We start from the raw sequence: 10,255 nt of genomic DNA, 5'->3' as shown, positions 1-10,255 counted from the left end.
GCTAACAGGGGTCATCTCCTTCACGTAGCCGCGTGGCTGAGAGCCGCCGGGTAGAGTCTGTGTTACCCTAAACCCTGTTGACACGTTTTTCGTTCTACAAATATTAATACAGAGTATTGCAAAGGCAAATTGAAAAAGCACGAAGTCTGCGTGGGGGCATCCTGGAGGCGAATGAAACAAAGCTGCACCCTAGAGGGAGGTTATGAACTTGTTAGGGAGCCCGGCACCTCCCTGGCCTGGGGTAGAAGCTTGGAGACACGACAAGGAGGCGGCCAGATATCCCACTGCACGTAGGGAAGCCCAGCCCCTAAACCTGAGAGAAACAGCCTATTGATTTCCATTTTAACTCTTCTTTGTTTGTTTTATTTCAAAAACTCAAAGCACCAGACCCTCTGGTTCCAGGCCGCTCTGTCCGACAGGAACAAAAGTCGTCATCAAAGAGAAGCAGAGGGAAGACTGAGCACCACCCTCGCAGCGCTGGGGGGAGGGGGTGGTGGCAGGTCCCCTTTCCTGGTCCCTTTTCCTCACTCGATATCAAACAGGAATAACACATGTGACCCAAACAAAAAGCAGAATCTGAAGGCATCAGTTTGGGGGGGATTAAGCCGAATCTACTTCGCTTCCTCCCTTCCTCCTTTGCAAATTGAACCACACTTAACAAATAACGTAGAGGACTTTAAACTAGCATTAAACCAAATTCGGTTTGAGGCCTGGAAGTGAAGAAAAAGCCAGAAAGCCCTACAACCTGTCTCCCTACAAAGACTGCGGCTGAGAGACAGCGAGGGGCAAATCACAGCGACGGCATCCGTGTGTGAAGTCATGCCACCAAGAAAGTGGCTCGAACATGGCGTTTGGTCCTGGGCTGTCGGCACGTGGCGAGAGCATCTTTGTGACGTTGGTGATTTCTGCCAGTCCCCAGGGCGCTCCAGACACAGGCACAGCCAACCGTGAGCCACACAGCAGGTGCACGAGCAGTCCATGGCCTCGCCTGCCGGGAAGTCACAAAGACACGCTGGGGGAGGCTTCAGACAGGTCCTTATAGAAAAGGAGGTATATAAAAACACGTGTAATTAATAATACTACCTGTCGATTAATAATTGTCTGTTGAATATTGAGACTCAAGTCTTCAAAGCCAAGGGCTGCATTTGGGTGCGTTCTGTTTTGGGTGGAATTGCCCTGAATTAGGTAAGAAATTTGGGTCATTGTGGATGGTGCTCTCTGGTGGGCCGGTCCTGCCTATCTGTCGATACTTTTTCCAAGGTATTTCAAAATATATTAGAAACTAAATGGTATAAGCCTCTGATTTGCATAAAGCAAGGAAAGAGAACTCCATAAGCCCAGCTCCCTCCCGAGCAATCGGCCAGTGTGTGTGTGGGAGCGCGTGGGAATCTATTTATAGCGACAGCTTCCATTTTCAAACAGGAGTCTCCGTATTGCATGAAGTACAGGGACAGATAGAGGTATAGAATTCACTGCTCTAGAGCAGCTGGAAGGTTTCTAATCATATCTCCTAAAGGGAAGAATTGTAGTCCCAGGTTAGATTTAATATCCAAAGATGCAACCATGACGTGACTTTTGCAAAGAGACAGACAGCCATAGGCAGTGCCTTCACTGGATCAGCAAAGTGTTCGTTACATCCGGATTCCAGGAAGAAACATTGAAGAATTATGCAGACATATACTGGTAGGTGGTCAGGTTTAAGAAAACATGTAGCAGCTTCTCAGTGTTCTTATTGCCCATAAAAGAACGTTTCACATGGTCAACTGCTCAAATTTATGTGGACCCTAAGGGGCAAATCTCCAGTGCTGTGAATGGACACACACTCATAGTTCTCATTATTGTTAATAGAAAGTGTGCATTAACTTCTCACTCAGTGCCCCTTGTTGAGAATAAATCGTGTGTGTGTGTGTGTGTGTGTGTAACCTTAAATATCTCTAACTCCCCCATCCCCAGCAATGGCCCCATAGAAGAAAATTATTGCATGTAAATACACTTCTATTTCTCAAGTAGTCTTTCTATATTTCTTTTCCCCAATGATACCTTTTCGATTAATCTTTTCAAAGAATAGGTTGAAAAAGACTGATAATTACGGCCAGGCGATAGCAGCTGTAGTGTGGAAAAGAGGACACTGAGTGTGCCTTCTCCAAAGGCCGGTGAGGTTTTCCAATACCAGCTGGTACTGTGCTTACTTTCTACATCTTATAAGAACCTGAGGCCAGACAGAAAGGAGGAACCAACAAGGACACTTAAAAAAAAAAAAAAAAAAAAGCAAGAGTGTGGCGATTTGGAAAAAGTGAAGAAAATATATCAAGAAAATGGGAGTAATCAACTGTGCCATAGATCAGTAACAGGAACATAGAAATGGAAGCCTCCCCCGCAAAAAATTAACACCAGGAAAGTGCAATGCACAACAAAGGAATGCAATCCTCGCGCACTATATGGTTGAGCTCTACGTAATATTTCCAGAGTCGTAGTCATGTCCAAGTGGACCATTGATCTGACGAAAACACAGAGGACGACCCACCGCCGGAATGCTGGTGTGATGCAAGATGTGGTGGGGGCGTGGTGACACAGCACTGATGTCATCCACGTAGGACGTCATCACATAGTACCCAGAGCATAAAATAGAACCACTGTTACCAGGATGAGGACACTGGAGGTGACTTAGGGACAGCATTTTTCACCATCATAAGCCTCTAGAACTATTTGCATTTTAAAAGGTATGTATATATTTATATAACATTAATAAAAATTAACCTGAATACATTAAGGGGGAGCTGTGTATCCAAGCGGGCCTGACTAGTGACAAACCACTCTTCCACACCTGGGGGCTCAGGGTCTAAGTTGCAGCAGACGTGGGTTTACGTTTGATTTGCTTTATTATTTTTTATGTTTATTTATTTTGAGAGAGAGAGAGAGTGAGAGAGCATGTGCATGGGTGGGGGAAGGTCAGAGAGAGAGGGAGAGAGAGAATTCCAAGCAGTCTCCATGCTCAGTGCAGAGCCCAACGTGGTGCTCTATCCCACGAACCGTGAGATCATGACCTGAGTCGAAATCAAAAGTCGGACGCTCAACCGACTGAGCCCCCAGGCGTCCCACGTTTGATTTGCTTTAGATGAGTCTTTTCATAACAAAATTTCATAATGCAAGTTAGGGTAAGAGTGCCCCTCCTAGATTTCAGGTGATCTCAGGATCACAGGAGGAAGGAATATGCCACCTGCAACATTCCACGAAATGATGGGGGAAAATTTATGTTTGCACTGATTCGGGAGATACGAGTGCTTCTCCTTGAATTTACATGACACTTTTCTTTCAAAGCACTCAAAGCATTTTACAGATTCTGTTTCATTAATTGTCACAACATCTTGAACAGGCTGCCATCCAGTCTCACGAATGGAAAAAGGAGAAGAAGAGACACAGAAAGGTTCAGTCACTAGACCTGAAGGATGACAGGAGACTCAAGTTTTCACACAGCGTGGGTTTTCAGGGACAAGAACAAAATTCAGTTCACCTGCATTTTTTTTTAACAGCCTGGTCCATTATTTTCTTATGTCGAATGTGAACGAAAATGGGTCAGTGGTTTTCTTAAGGACTTCAGAAAAACAAATCAGAACTCAGCTGAAAAAAATGTGCTTTCAGAGTAATCAGTTCTATGGATTATTTATCTGAGAGATGTTAATAGGCCCAGGGAAAAAAAAGAAATGGTTGATAATCAAGACATTGCGGGGATTGCCAAAACAATCACGAAAAAGACAAGCAGATTTGGAGAACTCACACTTCCTGATTGAAAAACTTACTACAGAGCTACAGCAATCAAAACGATGTGGTGCTGGCATAGGACAAGGGTGTTAAGATCATTCAGTGAGGAGAGGACAATCTCTTCACAAACGGTGCTGGGACAACTGAATACCCACAAGCAAAAAGCTAGAGTTAGCCCTTTACTTATAGTGCATGAAAACATTAACTCCTAATGGATCAAAGACCTCACCACAGGAGCTACAGCTATAAAATTCTTAGAAGAAAACATAAAGGAAAAGCTTCATGACATTGGACTTGCATGATTCTTAGGTATGACCCCAAAAGCACAAGTCATACACACACACACACACACACACACACACACACACACACACACACACAAACTAGAAAAATTTTATTTCATCACTCACAATTAAGAATGTTTGTGCATAAAGCACACAATCAAAAGAGTGAAAGACAACCCACAGAATGGGAGTAAATATTTGTAAATCATATATCTAATAAGGGATTAGTATCCAGGATATATAAAGAACTCTCACAACTCAACAATAAAAAACAACCAACCCAATTCAAAAATGGGCAAAGAAGATGAACAGACATTTGCACAGGGAAGACACACTCATGGCCAACAAGCACATGAAAAGATGCTCAACATCACTATGCATCAGGGAAATGCAGATGGAAACCACAGTGAGGTACCACTTCACACCCGCTAGGACGGCTATTACCAGAAATGATGGAAGGGATCAAGTGTTGGCAAGGATGCAGAGAATTAGAATCCTTGTGCATTGCCAGTGGGAATGGAAGATGGTGCGCCTGCTGGGGAAGACAGTTTGGCGGCTCCTGAAAAAGTTAAACACAGAATTGCTGTATGATCCAGCGCTTACACTTCTGGGTGTGTCCCCCAAGGAGTTGAAAGCAGAGACTCCAATAGATACGTGTACACCAATACTCACAGCAGCACTATTCACAATAACCAAAAGGGGCAAACGACAGAAGTGTCCATTGATGGATGGATGGATAAACAAAGTGTGATCTATCCATACAGTGGAATATTACTCAGACTTACAGAGGAAGGACATTCTGACACCTGCTAGACCATGGACGAACCCGGAGGACATTATTGGTAAGTGAAATCAGCCAGACGCAAAAGGACACATAGCGTATGACTCCATTTATATGAGGCTGGGAGTGGACAAATTCGCACTGACAGGACATAGAATCGAGGGAATGGGGAGCAGCGTTGTGGGATAGAGGCAGTGTTTCAGTTTGGGGTAACGCAAAAGTTCTGGAGCTGGGTGTTGGTGACGGTTGTACAGCACTGTGAATGTGCACCATGCCCCCGCCCTGCACATTTTTAAATGGCTAAAGTGGTCCATTTTATGTTTCGTATATTTTACCAACAAACAAGTAAGTATTGTTTAAATGTTTACTTATTTGGAGAGAGAAAGAGAGAACAGGGGAGGCGCAGAGAGAGAGGGAGACAGAAGATCCGAAGCAGGCTCTACAGGGAACCAACGCGGGGCTCGATCCCATGAACCGTGAGATCATGACCTGAGCCAAAGGCAGATGCTTAACTGACGGAGCCACCCAGGCGCCCCAATAAATATTTTTTTTAAATGTCTCACAAAACACAACAGGCTATGTTCACGCGTGGAAATTCACGGCACTGTTTGAAGACTCAGGAATCCTGCCGTAAATACGTTTATCTGTCTGTGTTTAGCCCAGTGTTTCTCAAAGATACCTGAATGTGGAACTTTGGTCTGGAGGGTCACCAGTTCAGGAAACTGCCTACCGGGCAGTTAGTGGTTTACAGCGCCGGTGGGTTGGGGTCTCTGCTGACATGACACGCCCGAATCAATGAGGGTATCAGGGCAGCGTTTGAAGAGTGACACACATTTGTACATAAAGAGAGTTCTGAAGGTCTTGAGAGAGGGAAGGAAAGGGGATGTTGGATTTGGGAAGAAAGAAGTCATCTTCCTGTATTTTTTTTTTTCCTGATTGACACAAAGTGAGAGAAAATCTACAGCACGATCCGTAGGACAGAAGACGTACCCAGTGCGACTTTGTGTTGCAAAGTCGCCGAGCAAAGGCCCCTGTAGGGTGTGTTGGGGGGTGGGGTCTGTGCAAGCTTTTGAATCCAACTATCTCAGCAGAGGCATCATCCATGGAGCCTGAACATACTCAGGAGTCCAGACTCCCAGTGGGGCCAGCCACCTCCCAGCTTCCCCGTCGGTTTGGAACCTACGGTCATTCCGCTTCTGGGAAGGGTAGGAACTCAAGGCCTCAAACTTTCTGCTCCCGTGTTTCTTTTTTCTTTTTTTTTAATGTGAAATTTATTGTCAAATTGGTTTCCATACAACACCCAGTGCTCATCCCAACAGGTGCCCTCCTCAATGCCCATCACCCACCCTCCCCTCCCTCCCACCCCCCATCAACCCTCAGTGTGTTCTCAGTTTTTAAGAGTCTCTTATGCTTTGGCTCTCTCCCTCTCTAACCTCTTTTTTTTTCTCTTCCCCTCCCCAATGGACTTCTGTTAAGTTTCTCAGGATCCACATAAGAGTGAAAACATCTGGTATCTGTCTTTCTCTGCCTGACTTATTTCACTTAGCATAACACTCTCCAGTTCCATCCACGTTGCTACAAAAGGCCATATTTCATTCTTTCTCATTGCCACGTAGTATTCCATTGTGTATATAAACCACAATTTCTTTATCCATTCGTCAGTTGATGGACATTTAGGTTCTTTCCATAATTTGGCTACTGTTGAAAGTGCTGCTATAAACGTTGGGGTACAAGGGCCCCTATGCATCCCGTGTTTCAAAGTGAATTGTTTTCTCTATTCACTGCGAGCCCTGCTAGCTGAATGTACAAACGATCCTAATGCAATCACCATGCCATATGTTCCTTCCAGGCACCGGTGGAAATTCCCGCAAAAGGAAAATTGAAAGGGAGAAAAATAAAACCCTTTCGGTCACAAGCAGAACTCTGCAGCTGTGGCTGCAAGGCTAGACGACAACTGGAACACGGCACGCCAGGCCGCGGATGGCCCGGCAGCTCAGCGCCTTTCCCAGGTGGCTACCCCGCCGTGCGTCCTGCTAAACGCAGAAGCCACAGCCAGAATCGCTGGCAGGTGCCGCAGCCCTGCCTGGGCTCCCCTGTTTTGTTGTTTTGTGGCTTTCGTCTCTGGTGGGCTCCATCATATGGACCCTCCCCAGGTGTGCCTACATTGGGCCCTAATGACACCAAGTGGGAACTGCTGATGGGCCTTTATCACCAGCTCTTCCAGAACCATCAGATTAATTAGCAGCGTGGGTACATATTCGGCTGGCACTTCTGAGTTCTATGCAGTTGTGCTTATGGCAGAAAAACCCTGCTCACCCTCACACCCCTCCCTCCGTCTCCCCTCCCTTCCTGAACACGGTGTCTCAAAGGGCCTGCCTTCGTCATCAGACGTGGGCGAAGCCATCAGCTCATTTCACACGTAGTGCTAAGTAGGAGCCTTTTCCAACGGCGAAATCTAATGGAAACGAACTCGGTCCAAGGATCAGTTATGAGTCTGTTCTCATATTTATGGACTGAATGCTTTCCCCCATAGGATGCTAATGATGGCCTGAAGGCCCGGCTCATCAAAACACCTGGCGCACCTGGGGGGCTCAGCTGGTTGAGCATTTGACTCTTGATTTCAGCTCAGGTCATGATCTCACGTTTGGTGAGTTCAAGCCCCGCATCGGGCTCTGTGCTGACAGCACTGAGCCTGCTTGGGATTCTCTTTCTTTCTCTCTGTCCCTCCCACTAGAACTCTCTGTCTCTGTCTCTCTCTCCGTCTCTCAAAAATAAATACACATTAAAAATAATAAAATAAAATAAAATAAAATAAAATAAAATAAAATAAAATAAAATAAAATATAAAATAAAAGATACCAGCCACTGAAGGGAAAGAAACTGAGAGAAACTTCTGCTTTCAGATTCTATCCACACCCTCCCCACACAGAACGGCTGTGCCCAGCATGTATTTTTCCATCGCAATCTGTACCCACATGAACACTTTTTAAAGTATCTTGACAAAGGGCGCCTGGGTGGCTCAGTCGATTGGGCGTCCGACTTCAGCTCAGGTCATGATCTCACGCACGGTCTGTGAATTCGAGCCCCACGTCGGGCTCTGTGCTGACAGCTCAGAGCCTGGAGCCTGCTTCAGAGTCTGTGTCCCCCTCTCTCTCTGCCTTCCCTCCCCCCCCAAAATAAATAAACATTAAAAAAATAAAATAAATATCTTGACAAAAATCCATTTTTAAACAAAGGGAAGCATATTCCCAATTCCCCGTGGCAGAAACAATAACACTGAACAAACACCTCCTTTCCGCTTGGGGCTGGCTGTCCGGGGCAGGAATGCAGCCGCCAGCCCACCCGGCCCACCGCGCGCACCTGCCCCTGGGTCGGACACGAGGCGTCTGCTGTTCGCCAAATGTGCTCGTCATTAACCGGCACCCGATTCAACAATCTCGCCTTTGTGTAGCTAAAATGTAGTTCTATTGTAATTATCAATGCTCTGCCGGCCCACAGTATCAGCACAGAAGACGCATCTGGAATCTTCAGGTAGGTCCAAGCCGCGTGCTGGAAGAATTCCATAGTATTTCTGGCCAAATACAGGTGGATTCACCATCTCTCTAAAGCTGATATTAACAACATTACTCTCTCCTGTTGCCAAGTCGCCTGGCCACCAGGATCCCTTCTCGCCCGGGGGAGCCCTGCCGTCGTGGGGCTCCACGCCGTGAAGTGACTCCCCCAGCCCCCCGACTCTGATCCCCAGGCCTTCCCCAAGGCCAGGACGCTCCGCGAGCTCCCGGGCTTGACCTCCGGCCCACCTCACACGAGCGGACTCCACTTTTCCCACGTTGCCGCGGACAGCCAACTTAGCGCCCAGGCTCGGAGACGCGAGGCTTTATTTTTTGCCAATAGTCATCGCTTCTGTTCATTGAGCACTTGCCCAGCGCGCTTGGGGCGCATTCTCTCAGTTCATCCCCAGGTGGGTTCCTGAGGAAGGGGGTGCTGCGGTCGCCTCGGATCCCAGGAGGAGAAACTGAGTCCCACGGCCCACCGTTCGGATGACCAGGATTCGACACGGGCTAGTCTGACTCCAGAGCTGACACTCTTCTTCTGGGAGTCCCAAACCCCCTGCAGGACTGCCCCCCGACGCACGTGCTGAGCTGTGCCAAGCGCTGCACGGGGCCCCAGGGACAGACAAGCATGTGAGGCAGTGTCCCCAGTTCCAGGACGCTCAGTGTGCTGGGGAAGAGGGAAACAGATCAACCACGAGGGCCGTTACTGAGATGTAAAGACAGGACGGGCCGACGAACGGTGCCCACGAAGGAGCCCAGCCCAGCCAGGGGGCCAGCGCATTGGTAATATCTCCACACGGGCCGACAGAGCAAAGCGGCGCACAGGTTCACCGAGGGCACCGGCGGCCCTGTCCCCCCACCCGAGACCATCGTGGATAAAACACCCAACGTTGAACTGCTCCCCTAACTTCTTGGCCCCACGCCAGCCCCTGCAGAGTGGTAACCCGGGTCCCCATAGTTCGCGGTTTCAGCAAAGATCGTTGCCGGTGACACAGGAACACGCAATGACGATGCTGGGACAGAGGACGGAGTCACCCAGGTGCCCAGAGAGAGAGCGGCTGATGGGCAGGGCAGAGAATTTCGGGAGACTTTCCAGAGAAAACCACATGAAGCTGAGACGTGAGCGTTCTCAGAAGAGGGGAGGAGAAGGAGCCACAAGCAGTGGAGACAACGGAACATATTTAAAACAAAATTGGGCCACGTGGCTGGAGCACAGAGAAGGGACCGCAGACGGGTGTCAGCACAGCAAGGCGGGAGGCCAGACGGTCAGCAGGCATCGTGTGACTTGATCTTCTGTACCGAGGAACGTGATCTCAGGCACACAAGTGACAAGGAAGGCAATATGTTCTGATGGCCCTAGCATCCCCCCTCTTAACCCGTGTGCACGTCGTGTATGATCCCTTCCCCTGGAGTGTGGGCAGCACATGCGACTGGGATGGGCTGTCGCTGTCGTGATTAGGCTACCTTATGTGCCAAGGGGAAGGGATCTGAGACGTGATTAAGGTTCTACTCAGATGACTTTGAGTTAAACAAAAGAAAAGTGATCCACGGTGGGCCTGATCTAAGCAGGATGAACTCCAAAAAGAGTCTCAAAGCAATAAAGACACTCCCCCACTCACCTTAACGAAGCAATTTGCTATGTTGTGGAGGGGACCACGTGGCAGGGACTCTGGGTGGTCTTTAGTTGCTGAGGGTACCGGTCTCACAATGCAAGGGACTAGGTTTTGCCAGGCTTCAGAGTTTAGAAGAGAAACCCGATCTTCAGATGAGACCCCAACCAACACCCGGATTTCAGCCCATTGAGACCATGAACAGAGGATCCAGATGTCCCACGTACAGAAGCTGAGATACATAAGTAGGGTTGTTTATAGCCACTA

This window comes from Leopardus geoffroyi, chromosome D3 (assembly GCF_018350155.1).
Source record: "Leopardus geoffroyi isolate Oge1 chromosome D3, O.geoffroyi_Oge1_pat1.0, whole genome shotgun sequence".
Classification (NCBI taxonomy): domain Eukaryota; kingdom Metazoa; phylum Chordata; class Mammalia; order Carnivora; family Felidae; genus Leopardus; species Leopardus geoffroyi.
The sequence above is the reverse complement of the archived record's forward strand: the minus strand, read 5'-3'. Positions refer to the sequence as shown.